The 24,685-nt window shown below is 46.8% G+C and overlaps 2 long non-coding RNA genes across 2 annotated transcripts in view; one reads left to right on the forward strand and one right to left on the reverse strand.

Annotated features, from left to right (window-relative positions):
* The window catches only part of LOC309523349, a 521,358-nt gene extending 503,126 nt beyond the window's left edge, over window positions 1–18,232 (reverse strand). The window contains exons 1-2 of the long non-coding RNA XR_014215319.1: window positions 18,138–18,232; window positions 17,381–17,649 (exon numbers count right to left, since the gene is read on the reverse strand). This is a non-coding gene — a long non-coding RNA (uncharacterized lncRNA). The remainder of the gene's footprint in view (window positions 1–17,380; window positions 17,650–18,137) is intronic.
* Window positions 1–24,685, forward strand: part of LOC309523341 — a 708,831-nt gene that overhangs the window by 508,214 nt on the left and 175,932 nt on the right. The gene's annotated exons all lie outside the window — the stretch shown is intronic.

A 24,685-nucleotide genomic window follows, 5' to 3' on the forward strand; every position in this document is an offset into this window, starting at 1 on the left:
TTCGTCGCATCCACTTTCACATTTGTCGCATCTGCTTTCTTATTAAGCTGTTCCAATGAATCATTTATCTTATTTAATGCAACCGCTAAGGCCTCTTCTGTCAACATTCCTCTTGATTTTGAGTGTACTGGTACAGAAGCAGCAGAAGAAGAAGCAGGGAGGCCTTGTGTTGAGCCTCTCCTAGTTTGCTGCCATGTCTTCCCAGATCTTAATGTTTTTTCAGCAGCTGACTGGTCTGTTTTTTCCTTTCCATTTGCCATAACACTTAAAAGATTCAAGGTCAGTCCCAGAGTCTCACAGTTTTTTATCTTGCAGCTGGAAATTCCCCTAGCCCAGCTCTTATAAAGCCACCAGTTTCAAATGCTTCCACTAGGGGGAAACAGTTTCTATTTATATTAGTCAGTGATATCCTCTTTTAAACACAGTTCAAACAATCCAAAGTTAGTTTCAGTTCTCAGTTACTTTTACTTCTTTTTCTTAAAGGCAGCCGGAGACAGTAGAAACAATGTATTACTCTTATGCTAGCTGTCAATGAACGTTCTAAACACTGTCAATGAACATTCCACAAGACGTCAGTCCTGCTAGCAACCTGTTCCCAGGGTCAGAGCGGCGGTATTTTAACTCTCTTCGCTCTCTCCTGCAGGCACACTCAGTCCACAACTCCCTCCCCCCTTCTCCTGCCTCCAAGGGGGGGTTTAATGTTCTTTACCGATGGAAATTTAGTATTTTACAAAAGGCTTTCCAAGACTTCAGCTTGCAGCCTTATTGCTTCAATCTATTTACAAAAGGGAAAGGCGGACTTCCTGTGTTGAACTTCCCCGTTTCGATACCAAATTAAATGTTTCAAAATCCAATTCTCCCGCTTCAGCTCTACTCACGGGTAATTACTTTGAAGCCAAATTGTCCACAGGAGAAAGTCAGCGCTCTCCGACAACAGCTATGCGGCTTCGCTCCGTGGAAGAAGCAGACGGTTCAAAGCACCGCGCCGCTCACCCCACGTCGCTCCGGAACCCCGAAACTGGGTTTCCCCGCGAGTAGGGGAGGCGCAAAAGGTGCCCGCCGAATCCCACGCTCACAGGCTTCTCCCGCCTGTGATTTTTGCGGGTCTCCGCCTTTGCCGTGGCGGCCAGATCCAGTTCCCATGGGGCAAATTCCTCCCGATCAGAGGAATTCCGCCATTGCCTGAGGCGCCTCCCCGGAAGTCCCCTGTTAAATTTAATTCTTTAGTTATCTATTTTTTACACCAGATATCAATTGACACATGAAATTGCAAGATTACAGAACCAGCTTCCTCTTTCCCACCAATTTATTTGCACAAAACATCAATTAGCACATGAAATTGCAGAGCTACCAAATCAACTCCCTCTTTCCCATCAACTATTCCCCTGGAATAGTTAAAGCCATGGTTTTCCCAGTAGTGATGTATGGAAGTGAGAGCTGGACCATCAAGAAGGCTGATCGCCAAAGAATTGATGCTTTTGAATTATGGTGCTGGAGGAGACTCTTGAGAGTCCCATGGACTGCAAGAAGATCAAACCTCTCCATTCTTAAGGAAATCAGCCCTGAGTGCTCACTGGAAGGACAGGTCGTGAAGTTGAGGCTCCAATATTTTGGCCACCTCATGAGAAGAGAAGACTCCCTGGAAAAGACCCTGATGTTGGGAAAGATGGAGGGCACAAGGAGAAGGGGACGACAGAGGACGAGATGGTTGGACAGTGTTCTCGAAGCTACAAACATGAGCCTGACCAAACTGCGGGAGGCAGTAGAAGACAGGAGTGCCTGGCGTGCTCTGGTCCATGGGGTCACAAAGAGTCGGACACGACTAAACGACTAAACAACAACAACATTCCCCTGGATTGCTGGATAAATCTATTAATCTGAAGAGTATTTCCAAATTTTGTATGTACCAGTTCTTTTCAATTTCAATTACCTCTCCCTAAGGAAAAAAATTCTATTTGTTATGTTTCAGATTTCTTTTTATAAGATTTTTGTTGTATTTGTTATACCCTTCTAATTTTTATTAATCTGAAAAAAATCCTTCCCTTTTCTTCACCTCTATATTTTATTCTAAATTCGATTGAAGCATGGCACAATTTTTCCCTTATTAATATCCACCAATTCCTTATTAATATGTACCAAAGAGAACCATCCTTTTTACACTCACAGTCTCTTGCAATACACAATTGTTCAGGCAAAGTTAAAGTTCAATGAAATTAGATGATTTTCTGCTGTTCACCACTTGGTGTCGCTGTCTATGTGTTCTGAAGTCTTTGTGGAGAGCTGTCTGTCTTTAACTTTATAGTCCTTCTCCTTTTTAGTCTGGTTCCGTTCCTCCTTGCACTGCTTTTCTTCTCTTCCTGAGTCTTCAATTAGTCCAGCCCTTTCTCCTAAACCATGCTACATCATATTTGCCATCCTTATAGGTTAATGTTTAACCAAAGTTCAAAATTAAAAGTGTTGCCTTCTCTTTCTTCCTTTGTTTTCCTGTACCTTTCCCTTTCCCTCCGCTAGTAGCACTGACGGTTTAAAATTTAATTCAGCTTCTTTCACTGGCCTAACACCGCTGCAGAGTGAAGCATGAAAACTATTCTCCTTTTCTTACTGGTACTTGCTGGAGATTTCTGCACTGTCATTTAAGTATAATAAGAAGGATTTCCGATGTATTTAAAATAAAGTCTCCCAATCTTTACTCTTTATGAGCTGATCCTTCAGGGTCTGTTTAAAATACTAGGCAGATCGCTTTATATATGTAGACCTCACAGACCTGGATTTGATCTTTGGCGCCGGTATAGATGTGATCATGTCTCCTTCGATGAAGGTGCCATGGTCTGATCACTACGCTCTGAAAGCCAGGATTGACTTTCCACCCCCACCCTGCTTAGGTGGCGAGCTGATTTGGGCTTGCCCGCAGAGGCTGATGGACCCTGATAGATTCCGTCAAGCCTTGCGGGACCTTGCTCCCCCTGGCGACTCATTGACTGAGCTTGTTGAGGGCTGGAATACCCAGCTCCTGGCAGCCATCGATGAGATCGCACCTAAGCGCCATCTGCGACCCTGCAGAAACCGGGCTCCCTGGTTTACCGAGGAGCTTCGGAAAATGAAGCGGGACCTCAGACGGCTAGAGCGAGTATGGCGGGGTGCCCGTGACAGAGCCTCAAGAACATCTTATAGGGTTTTTATGAAAACCTATGAGATGGCAGTGAAGGCCGCTAAGAAGTCTTACTTCTCGGCCTCCATTGCATCCGCTAGCTCTCGCCCGGCGCAATTATTTAGTATAATTCGGTCTTTAACGTCCCTTGAAGGACAGCCAAATTTAAATAACAATCTGACACACAGCTGTGAGGCATTTGTGAGCTTTTTTGCGGAGAAGGTCCTGTTGCTCCGCCATGACCTCCCTCCCAATTTGGATACAATAAAGGAACTGGAGGCCCCTCGACTGTCCTCGGGTCCAGTATTGGACCACTTTGACCGGATATCTCCAGCCGATGTGGACAGATTCCTCCAAGCTGGAAAGCCCACTACCTGTCCTCTTGACCCGTGCCCGTCATGGCTGATTAGAGCGTGTCCAGACGAGGTGCGGGCCCCCCTGGGGGATATCATCAATTTGTCCCTTGGCACCGGGATATTCCCAGGGGAACTGAAGGAGGCGGTGGTGCGTCTGCTCTTAAAGAAAACATCATTAGATCCCTTAGATCTATCCAATTACCGCCCGGTCTCGAATCTTCCATTCCTGGGTAAGGTGATTGAGAGAGCGGTTGCTGAACAGCTTGGTAGGTTTCTGGATGAAACATCTGCTTTGGATCCATTCCAGTCCGGCTTCCGTGCTGGTCATGGGACCGAGACGGCTCTGGTCGCCCTAACAGATGATCTCCGCAGGCAGCTGGATCGAGGCGGGTCGGGGCTGCTGATTCTTCTAGATCTGTCAGCAGCCTTTGACATGGTCGATCACGAACTCCTGGACCACCGCCTTGCCGACGTGGGGATCCAGGGCACAGTCCTTCAATGGCTGCGCTCGTTTCTCTCTGATCGGGGACAGAGGGTGGCGCTTGGGGGGGAATTGTCATCGCGTCACTCCTTGGTGTGTGGAGTGCCTCAGGGTGCGATTCTCTCCCCGATGCTTTTTAACATCTTTATGCGCCCCCTCGCCCAGCTTGTCCGGAGTTTTGGGCTGGGTTGCCATCAGTATGCTGATGACACCCAACTCTATCTGTTGATGGATGGCCATCCTAACTCGGCCCCAGACACACTGACCAGATGTCTGGAAGCTGTGGCTGGATGGTTACGTGGGAGCCGGTTGAAGTTAAATCCTTCGAAGACAGAGGTCCTCTGGCTGGGGCGGGACGATATGGGATCGAGGAGGCAACTCCCATCTCTTGCGGGGGTGCAATTAGTGCCAGCACCGTCCATTAAGAGTTTGGGTGTAATCTTCGATACCTCCCTCTCTATGGAGGCGCAGATTGCAGCTATAACAAAGGCGGCATTTTTCCATCTCCGCCAAGCTAAGCAGTTGGCCCCTTATCTCTCTCGCCCTGACCTAGCCACTGTGATCCATGCGACGGTCACCTCCAGACTGGATTATTGTAACTCGCTCTACGTGGGGCTGCCCTTGAGACTGACCCAGAAACTCCAGCGGGTGCAGAATGCCGCGGCGAGACTCCTTATGGGGTCTTCGCTGCGAGATCACATTCATCCGGTACTATACCAGCTGCACTGGCTCCCGGTGGAGTACAGGATCAGGTTTAAGGTGCTGGTTTTAACCTTTAAAGCCCTATACGGCCTAGGACCCTCGTACCTACGGGACCGCCTCTCCTGGTATGCCCCACAGAGAAACCTACGGTCTGCAAATAATAACATCCTCAAGGTCCCAGGCCTCAGAGAGGTTAGGCTGGCCTCAACTAGAGCCAGGGCCTTCTTGGCTGCGGCTCCAACCTGGTGGAATGCTCTGTCACAAGAGATTAGGGCCCTGCGGGACCTGACATCTTTCCGCAGGGCCTGCAAGACAGAGTTGTTCCGCCAGGCCTTTGGTCAGGGCGCAGCCTGACTCCCTCCTCTGGCAACCTGTACAGAATTTTGCTTAATCGGTTGCCATCAATTTGATTTTAACTAATTTTTATAATGAAATATTTTTAGAATGTGTGATTATTTGATTGTTTATTTGATTGTTGTTAGCCGCCCTGAGCCCGGCTCAGCTGGGGAGGGAGGGATATAAATAAAATTTATTATTATTAATCTCTCCTTATTAGCTTTGTCTTTAGTTAAGGGGATTGAGGAGGTTGGAAATTTTGCCGCCGTTCTTACCGTTTGGGGTTTTGAGGCTTGCTGTTGAGGATTGCTCGTCTCCTCGCATCTGGGTACTCTCCATTGACTCGCCTCCTAGATGGGATGCAAGCTTCAGAGGGTTCCCTTTTCTGACACTGCCGGACAGTGTCGGTTCTGGGTCACCCCCAGAGCCTTTTTGGGGGTCACAGAGCCTCTGCAGAGCCCCCTAAAATTTCCTCTAACAGCTGCTGAGCACGGAGAACCCGCAGAGCACACCCGCAACGGAAGGCAGAAAAACCGGAAGCCACATATAATTTGGCATTTCAGTGATTGGCATTCGTAATTGTTGTATAATTTGGTATTGTTATAATGAGGCTATTATTGGATTGTAATTGAAAACTAATAAAACATTATTTAAAAAAGATCAAGGGCCTAGTGGCTGCTGATTTTACTGCTGGATTGTTTAAGAAGGTTTGTAGTTAGCCAGGATATTTGGGTGTCCCCTAGTTTGTCTTGTATTTCTTGTGTCAATATGTGTTTGTTAGTTAGGTGGTATAGGCCTTTGGCTTGCCAAGTTTTTATGTGGAAGCTTTGTGCTGCGTGGTGGAATAGTGGGTGATAAGCTAGGGGAGTTAGTTAGGATGGGGTTGGAGACAGTTTTCCTACTTTTTCCTTCCATGCTTTGAGCATGGACTGTATGAACCTGTTTAGATTTTCCTTTGTTTGTTTTGGAGGAATGGGCATGCTGTGGTGGGCATGTTTTCAATTGTGTCTATCTCCAAGTGTATCCGTTGTTTTGTCTCGTCTTCTAGAATATATGGGATTATGTGGCACACGTGGTTGACGATGTAGTATAATTCTGTGTTGGAAATTCCCCTTCCTCGAATTTGTGTTCATTTCATGCTAGATGGTGCTAGATCTGTAACTGGACCAGATAACTTGCAAGCAAGCAATGGCTAGCTAGCTGTCTGCTTGCCATAACTGTATTCCTTCTAGAATGCATGATGCATGACTATGCTGTAATTAATCAGGTGTTAATGAAAGTGTCATTCAGAACTGCAGCGTTCAAGTTGACTTCATGTCAGGGACCGTGCTGAGGAGGGCTGCACTGAGGAGGAATGGTGGAAGCCACCCCTCCCCCTGATCCTGAATCTTCCCAGGAGCAGGAGGACAGTATATATTTGGAACAGTGTTTTGCAGAGGCGCATAGTTCAGAAGGCAGAAGCTGGGAAATACTGGATGAGGAACAGCTAGGAGAAGAAACAACTGGAAGAGAGAGGGTTAACAGATTCACAGTCATTGGACAGCATTCTTCCACCGCTCTCCCCAACGTCAGGAATAGCTCAGAAAGTGTCAGAACAGAAAGCGCAGAGGGTATAAGCTCAGCTTACAAGACGTAGGAGTGACGTAGATTAATAGGGACAGAGGGGGGAGTGAGCCTTAATTGGGAGCACCGCCATTCCTAGGGAGACGTGTTCTCTTGTCTCGCACTGTGATTATTAAAGAGCCTAACTGGTAAGATGTTCCTTTCGTTTGATCTTATTTACTGCTACAGGGGGAGGAAGCCGATTCCCTGAAGCCTGACACTTCATCCTCTTAGGAGGGAAGACCAGAATTTCAGGGTAATTACCAGACTGCTGGGCTTTGCTCAGCTCTGTGTCCCCAGTACTCAAAGTCAATCTGTATCACAAAGGACTGTTGCTGGGGGTTCTGCTCATTTCCCCTCCATGTATGTACTGAAAGTTGGGGTGGCTGCAATCATCCTCTGTTCTCTCACACAATAGAGTTTTAAACAGAACAAAGCAAGCACCTAGTCGTCAGGTGCAGAACGTTTTTCAGTCTGAGGGATGCATTGCCTTCTGGGGGCCACATACCAGTGGTAGGTGGTGCCAGAAGCAATAAGGGGCAGAGCAGTTAATATAAAAAATACCTCTGGATGTAAGAATACTTCCTACACACAGACACACACCTCTTTATCCTCAGTTCAGCAAGCCAGAGTTTAAAGACTTATTCCAGCCAGGCAAAAATCAGTCAAGGAGAATGTGAAGTAAGGCTGAAGTAAGGTGTGTGAGCAGGGGATAGTGCCAAGGGCCAAAGAGGGGCCTGGAGGGTCACGTTTGGCCCCCAGATCTGAGGTTACACCCCCACCCCTACTGTAACTTAACAAATATTCTTGCTGGGCCAGTAGCTGTTGGGTGGGTTGATTTCAGGCAGGTGGGAGATAACAGTGTCAGGTTTCTTCTAGGAAATAAACTTGGCACAGGCAGCTGTGCAACTTTGGGAACATCACAGTACAGTCTTATCTGTATGTTATGCCAAAATAAATAATAGGTGCCAACAATTCTGGGACAAGTATCCAGGTGATTTGCTTTACCCACATTCATTGATTTCTGTCTGCAGTTGATGTTTCCAAAGAGATATGGAAGCCAGCCCCAGTGGTGTTCCAACGGACATAGGGAATTGACGCTATGTCTCTTTTGCTATTTTAGAATTACAGATTATAATGGCTGGAAATGTTAGCTGAAAAGGCTATGTATTTGATTGGCCCTTTGACCCTGGGCAGAAATCATCTGTATCTTTTTTTTTTTTTTTAAAGAAGCAACTTTGTTTACCTACAGTCTCATTTTACAGCCTGAAGACAGCATCAAAGTGATCAGCACAGCTGAGCACACTGCTTCTCCCAGTCACACAATCACAGTAGCATTACAACACTTTCTGGCACGGGCCTCCTTGCATCCAGCAACCAAGAATAGAGGACAACTTTACAAGGCTATACAAGCTTTAGGAAAGAGACAAAGGCTTGAGTTACATGTAACAAGTCATAGTTTGGCATAACATGAGCAAGTCTGGAACTTGAGTGGTGCTTCCAGTTCCTTTTGCAACAAAGCACAGTTTGAAATTACAGTTGATTCGTAACTTGCGTGGGAGTTAGGTTCCAAGGACTGCACGTAAAGCTGAAATTGAGTATAGCCAGAACTACCCCAGAACAGAAATGACATACTAAAGATAAGGAGGTAAAATTGGTAATGATACATTGGGATAAAGATATTGCACATAATATACAGGTAGAAGATTGGGAGAGGTTATGGAATGAAGGTATTAATTTTATAGCATGCAGTACGCTTAAAGAAAATGTTATGAAAATGATGTACAGGTGGTATTTAACACCAGTTAAACTGGCCAAAATGTATAGAACAAAAAATGAATGTTGGAAATGTAAGGAAAAGGAAGATACTTTTTACCATATGTGGTGGACATGCAAACAGGTAAAAGCTTTCTGGGAAATGATATATAATGAGTTAAAGAAAATGTTTAAAAACACTTTTGTTAAAAAAACAGAAGCTTTCTTATTGGGTATAGTGGGTAGAGAGATACCGAGACAAGATAAAAAAAATGTTCTCATATGCAACAACTGCGGCAATAATGTTGTTAGCCCAAAGATGGAAACAACAGGAGTTACCAACAAAAGAAGAGTGGCAGATGAAAATGATGGACTTTGCAGAACTGGCGAAACTGATGGGAAGAATCTGGAACCAGTGAGACCAAGCATTCCCAAAGGACTGGAACAAATTTATATTATATTTGAAAAACAACTGTATGCAATTAACATCATTAGCAGGGTTATCTGAAGATTTGTAAGATGAAATTGCTACCTATTCAGGTTGAGTAATATAATATTTTAGGCAATGCTATAACAAGGATAGGAAATGAAGTGAAATGTAAAGATGTAAAGTTTAATTTTGTAAACTATCAGATGGGGAGGGAAGTCGTTAGGCTCAGTTGAGCCAAAGAGATAAAATAAGAGGGTACGATGTTACGTAATGTGATTATATGTAAAACCAATAAAAATCATTTATATAAAAAAAACTACCCCAGAATAGCCCCTATGTGACCACCCCTACCTTTCTGGAACACCAAGTGGGCCTTGACTCTGCCTTGTTTACCAGGTTCTGGGAAGGTCTCACATGGGCTCTGCGGGCCTTTGCAGGATTTCAGGCAGCCCTGTAAGATCTCTCAAGGCCTTCCCAAAGCCCAGTAAACAAGGCAGAGAGCTTAAAAGCTCTTTCTGTACCAGGAAAACCCAGCACAGCAAAAGCTTCTCGACCTTGTGTGTGCATTTGTGTGATTATGTGCTGGCCGGCCACGAAGCTTGTAAAGCTGTAATTGTGCAAGTTAAATGTGTGCAAGTGCAAGCCTACTATACTTCCAAAATGGTAAACTATGGTTGACCCATTCCCTCCAAACCAAAATCAAACTGTGGTTTTCCCCTCCAAAAAGTAGATTATTATTATTATTTTAAATTCAGTTTTTATTGATTTTTATTATTACACATACACATAGAATACATGCACTCATTATACATTTATCCATCCACCTAAGCCTTAAGCTCTGCCGAGCTTCGGACTTCCCTCCGTCTCTTCGGTAAGTATCATATAGTTATAACATCGCATATTCTATCTAATACTATTTTGTCTTATGCTGTTAGAGTTACTCCAACCCTGCCAGTGTCTTTAAAGTTTTACAATTTTCTCTTACACATACCAAATATTTACTCCAATTTTCAGCAAACTTCTTTTCATCTTGGTCCCGTATTTTTCCCGACAATCTAGCCAATTCTGCGTAATTCATCATTTTAGTCTGCCATTCCATGATTGTAGGTATAGTATCAGTTTCCCTCCCCTTCGGAGACAGAAAACCCCACAAAATCCTCTTCATCGTCTGTGGTTCCAAATTGCTCCTCCCAGAATCTCACTAGTGGTTTGGGTTTGTCCGGGAACAGGCGGTGGAATTCCTCCACCAAATGCCTGTCAGTGATTGCCTCCGCGGGAACCCACGTGTTTTCCTTTTTTAAAAAAAAAATAAAAATATTTTTTATTGCTTCTTTCCAGGTACAAATTTATCATCATATGTTCAACAAAAGCAACTTTACAGAGAAAGAGAAAGAAAAAGAAAGAGAAAATCATCTTTCCAAACCAATTTTTCCATGACCTACCAGACTTCCCCACATCTTCCCCACCCTGCATTCTTTACAATAAAATAACAGCAAATTGTTACCCTGTTTCATGCGTTTTTTGTACTTTCGATTAATTATATTTTAGGTTTAAAGTACTTATTGTCAAATTACTTTTCAAAATAAATCTTAGAATTTACTCTAAACTTTGATAATTTCATAATTATAAAGACTCTCCTCCCTGAAAGAGAGGGGAGTGGTTGTGGTCGGGAGCTCGAGCACCGCCCAGCAGGGGGCGTGGCCCCCTGCCTCCAGCTCACCTGGCTGGCGCTCACGCCCCCGGTGGCCACCCAACCACCCCCATCGCGAGTCATCATCTCCTCCGTCTGCCCAGCAGTGATGACCACGTGGATCTAACTTCGAATAGGACCTTTAGCAGAGAAGTTTTGCCTTACCTTTTCTATTTTTTGCTGCTTTTCCCTTTACTATCCTTTTAGTTGTGAGGGATAGGGGCTGACAAGAAGGCTTAGGCGTCCTAAGCACCCCTTTTGTTCTTTAACTTATTTCAACACAGAGCACAACTCGAGCCAACATGCAAATGACCAGCCTATCCTCACATCACCCCCCATCTCTGCCTTAGATTTTCGAAACTTTCCTGTAGCTTCCTGCTCCTAGCTGCACCGCTGCTACACTCTGCGTTTTGAAGCAGCCCGACCTTTTGAGTGCCACTGTGTGTGCGGGCGGAGTGTGTGTGTTAATTTACCCACTCTGCGTGTCCCCTTACACATCCTACCTTCCTTATACTTAATTTGAACCTAAATTCTCGATTGGGTGTTTCTCCTTGCCTCCCCATCCAGCGTCTGTTCTAACTATTTTGGACTCCTTAACGCTCCTCCGACAAAAAATCGGACACTCCGTGTGTGTGTGTGTGTGTCTTCAGCATAGCTTTGCTGCTTGGGGGAGGAATCTGGGAACTTTCTGTGTGTCTGTGGGTGTTCTTGTCATAGCTGCGCTTTTGAGGGAGAATTTGGGTGCAAATTTTTACTTTATTTATTGTTTAGCGGGTGCCTTTACTTAATTGGGGTGTCTGAGCGATGGCAGAAGCCTCTCTTAAAAGCTGCTTCCCCCAGCACTTCTTCTTGGTTCACCACTGTGTATGTGCTGAGAGCGTATGCCTGAAAGATCGACCGTTCGACTTTAAGTCTGCTGCTGGGTGTGTTCTGAGTCTGTGTGGGGGTTCTATGAGTGCGTATTGCCCACGTGGTCAGTGTGTTTCTCCTGCAATTTTTCCCTTCCCCAGTTTAGCGTTCTGGCTGCGTTTGTCTCTTTAAACTGTGGTTTCTCTGCTAAGGGGCTCTCAGTAAGCAGCTGATTTTAGGAAAAAGGTAAAAGGCGGATCTACACGGATCCTCTTGAATTCATATGATTTTTTCATCCAAATTAAATAAAACCACCATGATATTGTAGACCATGTCTTACTCTGTAGAAAGCATCAAAAAAATCACGCATCCACTGTTTCGGGGGGGCGCAGGGGCGCAAAAACATGGTTAAAAAACACGGATCCTCATGGATCCTCATGATTTTTCCACTAGATCAGCCCAAAGTCACCATCAGATCAAAGATCATGGCCATGGGCACAGCATCCACCACAAAAATCACGGATCCACGGCTTCCTGGCGAAACCGTGGCCCAAAAACGTGGTTTTCAAGAACGGATCTTCATGGATCCACACGCTTTCTGCATCGGGCCAACCCAAACTCACCATCAAATCACATATCATAGTAAGGGGCACAGCCTACACCACAAAAAACTCGGATCCACACCTGCCTGGCCACGTCCTGGCCCAAAAACGTGGTTCCGAAGCACGGATCCTCATGAATCCTCATGTTTTTTGCACTGGATCAGCCCAAAGTCACCATCAGATCAAACATCATGTCCAGGGGCACAGCATCCACCACAAAAATCACAGATCCACGACTTCCTGGCGAAACCGTGGCCCAAAAACGTGGTTCCGAAGCACGGATCCTCATGGATCCTCACGCTTTTTGCATTGGGCCAACCCAAACTCACCGTCAAATCACACATCATAGCCAGGGGCAGAGCCTGCACCACAGAAAACTCGGATCCACGGCTTCCTCGCCACTCCATGGCCCAAAAACGTGGTTTTGAAGCACGGATCCTCATGGATCCTCACGCTTTTTGCACTAGATCAGCCCAAACTCACCGTCAAATCACACATCATTCACAGGGGCACAGCCTGCACCACAAAAAACTCGGACCCACAGCTTCCTGGCCACTCCATGGCCCAAAAACGTGGTTCCGAAGCACGGATCCTCATGGATCCTCACTCTTTTTGCATTGGGCCACCCCAAACTCACCGTCAAATCACACATCATTCCCAGGGGCACAGCCTGCACCACAAAAAACTCAGATCCACGGCTTCCTGGCCACTCCAAGGCCCAAAAACGTGGTTTTGAAGCACGGATACTCATGGATCCTCACGCTTTTTGCATTGGGCCACCCCAAACTCACCGTCAAATCACACATCATGTCCAGGGGCACAGCCTGCACCGCAAAAAACTCGGATCCACAGCTTCCTGGCCACCCCATGGCCCAAAAACGTGGTTCCGAAGCACGGATCCTCATGGATCCTCACTCTTTTTGCATTGGGCCACCCCAAACTCACCGTCAAATCACACATCATTCCCAGGGGCACAGCCTGCACCACAAAAAACTCAGATCCACGGCTTCCTGGCCACTCCAAGGCCCAAAAACGTGGTTTTGAAGCACGGATCCTCATGGATCCTCACGCTTTTTGCATTGGGCCACCCCAAACTCACCGTCAAATCACACATCATGTCCAGGGGCACAGCCTGCACCACAAAAAACTCGGATCCACAGCTTCCTAGCCACTCCATGGCCCAAAAACGTGGTTCTGAAGCACGGATCCTCATGGATCCTCACTCTTTTTGCATTGGGCCAACCCAAACTCACTGTCAAATCACACATCATGTCCAGGGGCACAGCCTGCACCACAAAAAACTCAGATCCACGGCTTCCTGGCCACTCCAAGGCCCAAAAACGTGGTTTTGAAGCACGGATCCTCATGGATCCTCACGCTTTTTGCACTAGATCAGCCCAAGGTCTACATCAGATCAAACTTCATGGCCAGGGGCACAGCATCCATCACAAAAATCACGGATCCACGGCTTCCTCGCCACTCCATGGCCCAAAAACGTGGTTTTGAAGCACGGATCCTCATGGATCCTCACGCTTTTTGCACTAGATCAGCCCAAACTCACCGTCAAATCACACATCATTCACAGGGGCACAGCCTGCACCACAAAAAACTCGGATCCACAGCTTCCTGGCCACTCCAAGGCCCAAAAACGTGGTTTTGAAGCACGGATCCTCATGGATCCTCACGCTTTTTGCATTGGGCCAACCCATACTCACAGTCAAATAACACATCATGTCCAGGGGCAGAGCCTGCACCACAGAAAACTCGGATGCACGGCTTCCTGGCCACTCCATGGCCCAAAAACGTTGTTTTGAAGCACGGATCCTCATGGATCATCACGCTTTTTGCATTGCGCCAACCCATACTCACAGTCAAATAACACATCATGTCCAGGGGCAGAGCCTGCACCACAGAAAACTCGGATCCACGGCTTCCTCGCCACTCCAAGGCCCAAAAACGTGGTTTTGAAGCACGGATCCTCATGGATCCTCACGCTTTTTGCACTAGATCAGCCCAAACTCACCATCAAATGACACATCATTCACAGGGGCACAGCCTGCACCACAAAAAACTCGGATCCATGGCTTCCTGGCGACACCGTAGCCCAAAAATGTAGTTTTGAAGCACGGATCCTCGTGGATCCTCACACTTATTGCACTGGGCCACCCCTAAATCACTGTCAAATCACACTTCATGCCATGGGACACAGCTTGCACCACAAAAAACTCGGATCCACGGGTTCCTGGCCATACTGTGGCCCAAAAACGTGGTTTCAAAGCATGGATCCTTATGGATCCTCATGCATTTTCCATTGGCCAACCCAAACTCACCTTCAAATCACACATCATGGCCATGGGCACAGCCTGCACCACAAAAAACACGGATCCACAGCTTCCTGGCCACTCCATGGCTCAAAAACGTGGTTTTGAAGCACGGATCCTCATGGATCATCACACTTTTTGCATTCGGGAACCCCAAATTCACCCTTTATTCAAATATCTTGTACATAACCACAGATCTGACCACAAACATCATGGATCTACTGCCAGATGCTACCCTGGATATATTGGCCAATTTTTAGGTGGGTGTGCTGGGATGGAGGAAACTGAGTCGGCTGAATCTCTATCCTTTAAGGATGGGCGTCCAATGGCTGGGCCAGAATAATTTCAGTTTGGTTTGCCAGCTCCCAGCTCTTAATGCGGCGCAATAGTCACCTGTAGCCGCTATCAGGAGTCCCGGTGTGATCCTGGATGCTTCTGTCTCTATGGAGGCATTGGTCACAAATGTAGCCAAACTGGAATTTTTGAATCTATGTCAGGTTAGGAGATCGGTACTGTACCTGTCCCTTTCCAACCTAGCCATGGTGAACCATGCAGTAGTCACCTGCAGGCTAGACTACTTTAACTTGCTGTACACCTGAGCCGGGGAGTGCAGGGTATAAATGTGATAGAGAGAGAGAGAGTGAGAGAGATAGATATGCAGGGCTACCCTTGAGACTGCTCCAGAAACTCCAAATGGTCTAAAATGCAGGTGCATGAGTTCTTACTTGGACTTTGTGGGGAGCCCACATTCAGTTGGTTGTTCATAAGCTGGATTGGCTCCAGGCGGAGTATCGAATCAGGTTCAATGTTTTGGTGCTAATCTTTAAAGCCCTAAACAGTCTGTGACCTTTCTTATCTGTGGGAATTATCTTCCAATACACCCCCCTAGTGTGACGCTCATCTAACAGCAACCTACTGGTGGTCCCTGGCCCAAAACATATCCAGCTGTCCTCAACCAGAGCCAGAGCCTTTTTGGTGGAACGCTTTGTCTAATGAGAACCAGGGCTCAGTGCAATCTATCTCAGTTCTCTCACTTGTCATGGTGAGTGGGCTTGCACATTCCTATGACCCTTGTGAGCGAAGCCGTTGGGAATCCCGTACTCCCAGCAAGGTCAAAGAAAATTAAATATGCTCAGAGTCCTGTAGTGATTTCATGCTCTTTATTGCAGCTTGTAAAACAGTGATTGAATTTCCCCCCAAACCTCAGGCTTTTATATACATTATTTACACAATGAGTCCCGTCTGACTAGCTGATTCTGCTTCCCTCCTGGAGCCTGGTTGGTCTTTTCCTGCAAGCCAATCAGTTCTTGCATTCTAGGATCCTACTTGCCTATTGTTCTAGGATCCAAGCTTAGTACATAACAGGGAAGGAGTTAGACAAAGAATGATCCAAGAAGTCCTCAATGGCAGAACAGGTGGGTGATAACAAGCAGTGTGTTACAACGGCTCTGAAGGCGGATGAAGGCTGCAGCAGATAGGATCCACCAGTTTGTCATGACTACTCATGCCATCAGAACAGAGCCCTACTGCGAAGACTGTGCGTTGGTCAGCGTGCACTAATCTACACACATAAAACAAATTCACGCACAGGCGTCTTCCAAAAACCAAACCCAACCCCCCCAAACCCTCCCCCCATGGCCATCACTAAATGGCTACTGTGGCAGGAATGTGAAGCCCCTAGTCATGAACCGACACATGGGCGGTCAGTCGTTCTGACTCAAGGAATGAGGCCGTTGAGCATCTCAGCAGCTGTATCCATGACTGAGCAGCCCTTTTTAGGATCCACTATGCTCACCCCGAAAAGGGGAAGGGGCTGGAAACGGTGCCCTAAACATAGTATGCCTCCCTTTTTCCCTGACTGGATTACCACGCCCAGGTGGAATCTCTTTTCCCATAGTTTGAATCCATTATTCTGCATCCTAGTCTCTAGAACAGCAGAAAACAAGCTTGCTCCCTCTTCAACATGACATCCCTTCAAATATTTAAACATGGCTATCATGTCACTCCTTAATCTTCTCTTCTCTAGATTAAACAAATCCAGCTCCCTAAGTCTCTCTTCATAGGGCTTGGATTCCAGACCTTTTACATTTTGGTCACCCTCCTCTGGACATGCTCCAACTTGACAATATCCCTCTTCAACTGGACACAGTATTTCAGGTGTGGTCTGACCAACCAGAATAGTGTGGTGGCATTCCTTCGCTTGATCTAGACACTATACTCCTATTGATGCAGCCCAGAATTGCATTGGCATTCTTAGCTGCCACATCACACTGTTGACTCATATTCAGCTTGTGGTCGACTAAGACTCCCAGATCCCTTTCACAGGTACTGTTGTCAAGCCAAGTGTCCCCCACCTGTGCGTTTCATTTTTTCTATCCAGGTGTAGTACCTTACATTTCTCCCTATTGAACTCCATATTGTTGGTTTTGGCCCAGCTCTCTAGGCTATTCAGGTCATTTTGAATTCTGACCCTGTCCTCTGGTGTATTAGCAACCCCTCCCAGTTTGCAGTCATTTGCAAATTTGATTAGCACGCCCTCTATTCCATCATCCAAATCATTTATAAAAATATTGAATAGCACCAGGCCCAGGACAGAACCTTGTGGAACCCCAGTAGTCATTTTTTTCCAGGATGAAGGTGAGCCACTGATGAGCACTCTTTGGGTTCAGCCCATCAACCAATTACAAATCCACCTAACAGTAGCTTTGTCTAGCCCACATTTTACTAGTTGTTTTGCAAAAATATCATGGGGGACCTTTTCAAAGGCCTTACTGAAGTCAAGGTAAGCTGGTACAAGGGAAAGCAGGATTGTAATTACTGTAAAAATTACTGATTACTTTGGATCAGCAGTCTCAACCTAACCCGCTATGTGGGGAGAGCCACGTGTTCCTTTGGAAGGCAAGTGGAATACAGTGTGATATACTGACAGCTGTTTTAAAAGATGTAACTGTAACTTAAAATCCAGTATCAGGAAAAAAAAACAAAAATAGATGGTCCCTGTGTGGATAGTCATGTTTGCATGATGGGGCCACCTCCAGTGACCATGTGGCCTGATATAAGAGGGTTCTAAAATCAGTCCTGAAAGTAGACTGATTGAGAATGATGCACGCATAGCTTTTGCTCTGCCATTAACAAGGTGAGCTGAAGCAAATTCTTGCCTCCCTTTGGGCTTAGCAATATTTCCTACAGCATTCTTGTTGAAGGGCATTGGAGAGTTAGGTGAGGGTCACTTTTCTGTTTTTCCATCAAGCCCCCAGACAAGAATGCTACAGCATCAGCCCCAAACACTCAGTCTCATAACAAAAAATACTCAACGGAGTTAGGGCTGAGGGTAGGGGAAGTACAAGTATGATCTTTCCAGTCCTCTAGAAGCTGACCTGTCAGGGAACTGCCATCGGAGGAACAGGTGGTGGAGGGGCTCCCGGAGGCTGGGAGAGACTCAGCAGCTGAAGCAGGAACCAGCAGGGGGAGAGGTGAGTCTCTGGTGGAAGGGCTCACGGAGGCTGGGAGAGACTCAGCAGCTGAAGCAGGAACCAGCAGGGGGAGAGGTGGGTCTATGAGGGAAAGCGAGCAAGAGGGAGGGCTCAGGGACACGTCCAGCGAGAACAGTGGGGAGGTTTCTGAACCTCCCATAGGGAGACCCACTCCTCGCCGGAAACTGTCACGCCGCGAGTCCAGAAGACGTGTTTCTGTTAAGGAGCTTTTATGCTGGAAGCGATTCCGAAAGCAACCACTGTCGGAATCTGCAAGTGACTAGAGCAGCCATGTCTGAGGGGCTCCGTCACAGACAGAGGTTTGTGGACTTGAACAAACTCTGAGGGACTACGATTTTACGCACAAGCAGCTCATCATCCCATCACATGACCCTTTTGGTCATTTTGGTCATGGAGCCAAATATCTGTTTCCAAGTTTAAAGAGTCTAAACAAGTAAAGAACAAGCTTGCCCTTTACATGCAAAAGCCCTGAATTTCAGTCCATTGGGCAATGATAGGCTGGGAGGAGGGAGGTAAGGACTAGCACCTTCTCTGCCCTCCACCTCCAACAGCTACACCTGAAAGTTTCATGATGGGGTTCGATTTGAGAAGCTGAATGTTTATAAAGGCACTTAGCCAATTTCTGCCACGGAAATTCTGAACAGAAACACTCTGCAGGTTCAGCCCCCAAAAGAAACTGCTCTATGGTCTCTGTGTTGGGAAATGGGAAAAGATCTTGCTCATCACCAACCTTCCCTCCACAAATCAGTATGACTATGAGGCCGAACTGAACAGCTTGCTCCAGAGTTTTAAGAGATACGTTTCTGTGGTGTGGTAGTTAAGAGCGGTGGACTCCAATCTGGTGAGCTGGGTTCGCTTCCCCGCTCCTCCACATGCAGCTGCTGGGTGACCTTGGGCCAGTCACACTTCTCTCTGAACTCTCTCAGCCCCCCCTACCTCACAAGGTGTCTGTTGTGGGGGTGGAAGGGAAAGGAGATTTTTAGCCACTTTGAGACTCCTTCAAGTAGAGAAAAGCAGGATATAAAAACTAACTCCATAAATAAGAATTCTATGGAAAAGGACCATCCCTGCCATGATGATGAAAACTATATGTTTGGATTTTGCTGTATTATACCAACCTGTGGAATATGACAGTTCGCAGTTTCAAAATCTATTTGGCCACAGTGGATTGACAGTCTGGACACACAAAAACCTCTGGAAGATCTTTTGAATCAATGCCTATGCGAAAGCAGTGGTACCAGTCCTTGCAGTTTCCTTCACAGTAAGCCATAGTTAGGTCACCACTGGGCCTCCTGCACCCTTCCTTCAAGAAACATAGTGACCAGCAGCCTTCAAACAAGGATATCTGAGCAACAGGTTAGTGTATCCTTCCATCCCTCTGGGCATGATCGAGACACAGTAATGTAACTCTCGTTCAAGATTTGTCTCTTCTTGGGAGGAACAGCATCAATTTCCACTTGAAAATATTTGTCTTGTCCTTCAAAATAGGTTTTCCCACAGTACTGTATTATTTCTTTTGCAATCCAGGGTCTAATGGCAGCCATATCCTTTTGTATGAACTGTAATTGGGCAGCAGAAGCAATCAGATGGGCAATGGTACATGTGAAAGGACCGTAGTCACTGGAATTATGATACCTTGCCTGGGTATATCAGTTGGTGCAAAAAATGATCAGCCGCAAAACTATAGGGATATTTTGAATCCATCTTATACAAACATGCTAAGAAGGATGTTATTGCATCAATCACAGAGTGGTTCAATCCATGTTTGGAATCTAGATAGAGCATGGTCTTCCTTTTAAAAATGATTACTATCAGTTTCCAGTGGACTTCTCTGTCATTTACTGGAATAATCAAAACACCTTTCTTTAGCACTCCAAATCTCAAATAGTTCTTCAGAGCTTGCACTGGCAATCTTTGACATATCTGCATGAAGTGGCAAGTACGGTAAGTGGGAAAATTGTTCCATTGTGACCTAGCTCTTTCGCCATGATCACCCTGGAGGCAAGAAAGGCATCTATTATGCTCCTTCAGGTATATTGCATCGAGGCCGTTTAGGGCTTTAAAGGTCAGCACCAACACTTTGAATTGTGCTCAGAAATGTACTGGGAGCCAATGTAAGTCTTTCAGGACATATGTTATATGGTCTTGGTGGCCACTCCCAGGCACCGGACTAGCTGCTGCGTTCTGGATTAGTTGTAGTTTCTGGGTCACCTTCAAAGGTAGCCCCAAGTAGAGCACATTGCAGTAGTCCAAGCGGGAGATAACCAGAGCATGCACCACTCTGGTGAGACAGTCCGCAGGCAGGGAGGGTCTCATCCTGCGTACCAGATGGAGCTGGTAGACAGCTGCCCTGGATACAGAATTGACCTGTGCGTCCATGGACAGCTGTGAGTCCAAAATGACTCCCAGGCTGTGCACCTGGTCCTTCAGGGGCACAGTTACCCCATTCTGGACCAGGGAGTCCTTCACACCAGCCCACCCCCTGTCCCCCAAGAACATAACTTCATTATTGGATTCTCCTCCAGCTTCATTGAAGGGGCGCTGCGCAGAGAGGAAACATTGTGCAGTGCCTCTCAAGCGAAGCAAAGCCTGGAGAGCAAGAGGGATCAGTGTGCACCGACCCCTCTCGTTCTCCAGGCTTCAGGCGGCTTACCACAAGCCTTCGGAGATCAGCAGGAACTTGCGCTGTGCTCCAAAGGCTTCAGGCGGCTATCCCTGAAGCCTGGACAGCGAGAGGGGTCGGTGCGCACCAACCCCTCTCGCTCTCCAGGCTTCAGCGAAAGCAACGCGTAGCCTCCAGAGCGAGGCAGGAGCACTCCCTCTGCGCTTCGGAGGCTTCGTGTTGCTATCGCTGAAGCCAAGGAGCCTGCATTCACTCCATAGGACACACACACATTTCCCCTTAATTTTTGGAGGGTAAAAAGTGTGTCCTATAGAGCGAAAAATACGGTAGTCATATATTCTCCTATCGGCTCTAATAATAATATTGCAGTGGTGACATTAACAGTGCAGGTAAGGGGATTTTTGTGATTTTTGTAGAGCAACTCATGATTTTTGTGGTGCAGGCTGTGCCCATGGCTATGATGTGTGATTTGATGGTGAGTTTGGGGAGCCCCAATGCGAAAAGAGTGAGGATCCTTTAGGATCTGTGCTTCAAAACTACGTTTTTGGGCCATGGCGTTGCCAGGAAGCCGTGGATCCATAATTTTTATGGTGCAGGCTCTGCTCCTGGCTATGACGTGTGATATGACAGTGAGTTTGGGTTGGCCCAATGCAAAAAGCATGAGGATCCATGAGGATCCGTGCTTCAAAACCACGTTTTTGGGCCTTGGAGTGGCCAGGAAGCCGTGGATCCGAGTTTTTCATGGTGCAGGCAGTGCCCCTGGACATGATGTGTGATTTGATGGTGAGTTTGGGCTGATCTAGTGCAAAAAGCGTGAGGATCCATGAGGATCCGTGCTTCAAAACCACGTTTTTGGGCCTTGGAGTGGCCAGGAAGCCGTGGATCCGAGTTTTTTGTGGTGCAGGCTGTGCTCCTGGCTATGATGTGTGATTTGACAGTGAGTTTGGGGTGGCCCAATGCAAAAAGCGTGAAGATCCATGAGGATCCGTGGTTCGGAAACACGTTTTTCGGCCATGGTATGGCCAGGAAGCCATGGATCTGTGATTTTTGTGCTGGATGCTGTGCCCATGGCCATAATGTTAGATCTGACGGTGACTTTGGGCTGGTCTTGTGCAAAAAGCATGAGGATCCATGAGGATCCGTGCTTCAAAACCACGTTTTTGGGCCTTGGAGTGGCCAGGAAGCCGTGGATCTGAGTTTTTTGTGGTGCAGGCTGTGCCCCTGGGAATGTGTGATTTGACGGTGAGTTTGGGGTGGCCCAATGCAAAAAGTGTGAGGATCCATGAGGATCCGTGTTTCATAACCACGCTTTTGGGCTATGGCATTGCCAGGAAGCCGTGGATCCGAGTTTTTGTGGTGCAGGCTGTGCCCCTGGACATGATGTGTTATTTGATGGTGAGTTTGGGCTGATCTAGTGCAAAAAGCGTGACGATCCATGAGGATCCGTGCTTCAAAACCACGTTTTTGGGCCTTGGAGTGGCCAGGAAGCCGTGGATCTGAGTTTTTTGTGGTGCAGGCTGTGCCCCTGGGAATGATGTGTGATTTGACGGTGAGTTTGGGGTGGCCCAATGCAAAAAGTGTGAGGATCCATGAGGATCCGTGCTTCAAAACCACGTTTTTGGGCCATGGAGAGGCCAGATAACTGTGGATCCGAGTTTTTTGTGGTGCAGGCTGTGCCCCTGGGAATGATGTGTGATTTGACGGTGAGTTTGGGTTGGCCCAATGCAAAAAGTGTGAGGATCCACGAGGATCCGTGTTTCATAACCACGTTTTTGGGCCATGGCATTGCCAGGAAGCAGTGGATCCGAGTTTTTTGTGGTGCAGGCTGTGCCCCTGGACACGATGTGTGATTTGACGGTGAGTTTGGGCTGATCTAGTGCAAAAAGCGTGAGGATCCATGAGGATCCGTGCTTCAAAACCACGTTTTCAGGCCATGGATTTTCCAGGAAGTCGTGGATCCGAGTTTTTTGTGGTGCAGGCTGTGCTCCTGGCTATGATGTGTGATTTGACAGTGAGTTTGGGGTGGCCCAATGCAAAAAGCGTGAAGATCCATGAGGATCCGTGGTTCGGAACCACGTTTTTCGGCCATGGTATGGCCAGGAAGCCATGGATCTGTGATTTTTGTGCTGGATGCTGTGCCCATGGCCATGATGTTAGATCTGACGGTGACTTGGGGCTGGTCTTGTGCAAAAATCATGAGGATCCATGAGGATCCGTGCTTCAAAAGCACGTTTTCGGGCCATGGATTTGCCAGGAAGTCGTGGATCCGTGATTTTTGTGGTGGATGCTGTGCCCCTGGCCATGATATGTGATTTGACAGTGAATTTGGGTTGGCCCTATAAAAAACGCTTGAGGATCCATGAGGATCCGTGCTTCAAAACCACCTTTTTGGGCCACGGAGTGGTCAGGTAGCCGTGGATCCGTGATTTTTGTGGTGGATGCTGTGCCCCTGGCCATGATGTTTGATCTAATGGTGACTTTGGGCTGATCTAGTGCAAAAATAATGAGGATCCATGAGGATCCATGCTTCAAAAACACGTTTTTAGTCCATGGTGTTGCCATATAACCGTGGATCCGATTTTTTTGTTGTGTAGGCTGTGCCCATGGCTATGATATATGATTTGCCATTGAGTTTTGGTTGGCCCAATGAAAAAAGCGTTAGGATCCGTGAGGATCCGACCTTCAAAACCAAGTTTTTGGTCCATGGCGTTGCCAGATAACCGTGGATCCTAGTCTTTTGTGGTGCAGGCTGTGCCCCTGGACATGATGTGTGATATGATGGTGAGTTTAGGGTGGCCCAATGCAAAAAGTGTTAGGATCCATGAGGATCCGTCCTTCAAAACCACATTTTTGGTCCATGGTGTTGCCAGGAAGTTGTGGGTCTGTGATTTTTGTGGTGCAGGCTGTGCTCCTGGCTATGATGTGTGATTTGACTGTGAGTTTGGGGTGGCCCAATGCAAAAAGCGTGAGGATCCATGAGGATCCGTGCTTCGGAACCACGTTTTTGGGCCATGGAGTGGCCAGGAATCCGTGGATCTGAGATTTTTGTGTTGCATGCTGTGCCCCTGGGAATGATGTGTGATTTGACAGTGACTTTGGACTGATCTAGTGCAAAAATCATGAGGATTCATGAGGATCCGTGCTTCGGAACCACGTTTTTGGGCCAGGGCGTGGCCAGGCAGGCGTGCATCCGAGTTTTTTGTGGTGTAGGCTGTGCCCCTGGCTATGATGTGTGATTTGGCGGTGAGTTTGGGTTGGCCCAATGCAAAAAGTGTGAGGATCCATGAGGATCCGTTCTTGAAAACCACGTTTTTGAGCCATGGTGTGGCCAGGAAGCCATGGATCCGTGATTTCTGTGGTGGATGTCGTGCCCCTGGACATGATGTGTAATTTGAAAGTGAGTTTGGGCTGATCTAGTTCAAAAATCATGAGGATTCATGAGGATCCGTGTTTTTTAACCATGTTTTTGCGCCACTGCGGCACCACGAAATCGTGGATGCGTGATTTTTTTGGTTCTGCCTACAGTCTAAGATGTGGTCTACAGTATCATGATGTTTTTATTTTGTTTCAATATAAAAATCATATGAATTCATGAGGATCCGTGCCTCGGATCCATGTTTTTATGGTGCTGCAGCGCGGCAAAGTGTTGGATCCACGTTTTTTATAGTCCAGATTGTAGGCGTGCCTTCTAGGTGTGATTTGACACTGCATTTGTTGGAATTATTTTTAAAAAAGTGGAGGATCCATGAGGATCCGTGTAGATCCGCCTTTTATGCAGACCCCTGATTTTACAACTGTTGGCAGGATGCATTTAAATCTACTATATTTGCTGCGTTAGTCCTTGCCCCTTTTGCAGCGGATTGGTTCCCTGCTTGCTCTCCCAGCCCCATACCGACCTCAAGTCGGCCACTGTGTGTGTTCTGCTGGTGTGTGCGTGTTTGCTTTTCAGTGTCTGCTCGAAAAGAGGGTCGGATTTAATTCTTTTTCTTTACTTGCCTATGAGTGTATGGACCACGTGGTCTGTGTGTTTCTGAGGCAACTTTTCCTTCCTGCTTTAACAATTTTATGCTGCGTTTGTTCTCCTGGAGCAATGCTTTCTTCCAAACGTTAATTTTAGCGGGGTTGGGGTGCTTCCCTCTTACTGGTTCTTAAATTTGCACTCCTTGGAGCTTCTTTAGTTACTGTTTAAATTGCTGGCCTTTGTGCATTTGAACCGCCAGCCTTTCTCTCCCTAATAGGTATCATCTCCTTTTGCTGAGTTTCAATCCCGCCCCCTCACTTTGGGTAAAAGTTTGA

The sequence above is a fragment of the Podarcis vaucheri genome (assembly GCF_965113315.1).
Source record: "Podarcis vaucheri genome assembly, chromosome: W".
Taxonomy (NCBI): domain Eukaryota; kingdom Metazoa; phylum Chordata; class Lepidosauria; order Squamata; family Lacertidae; genus Podarcis; species Podarcis vaucheri.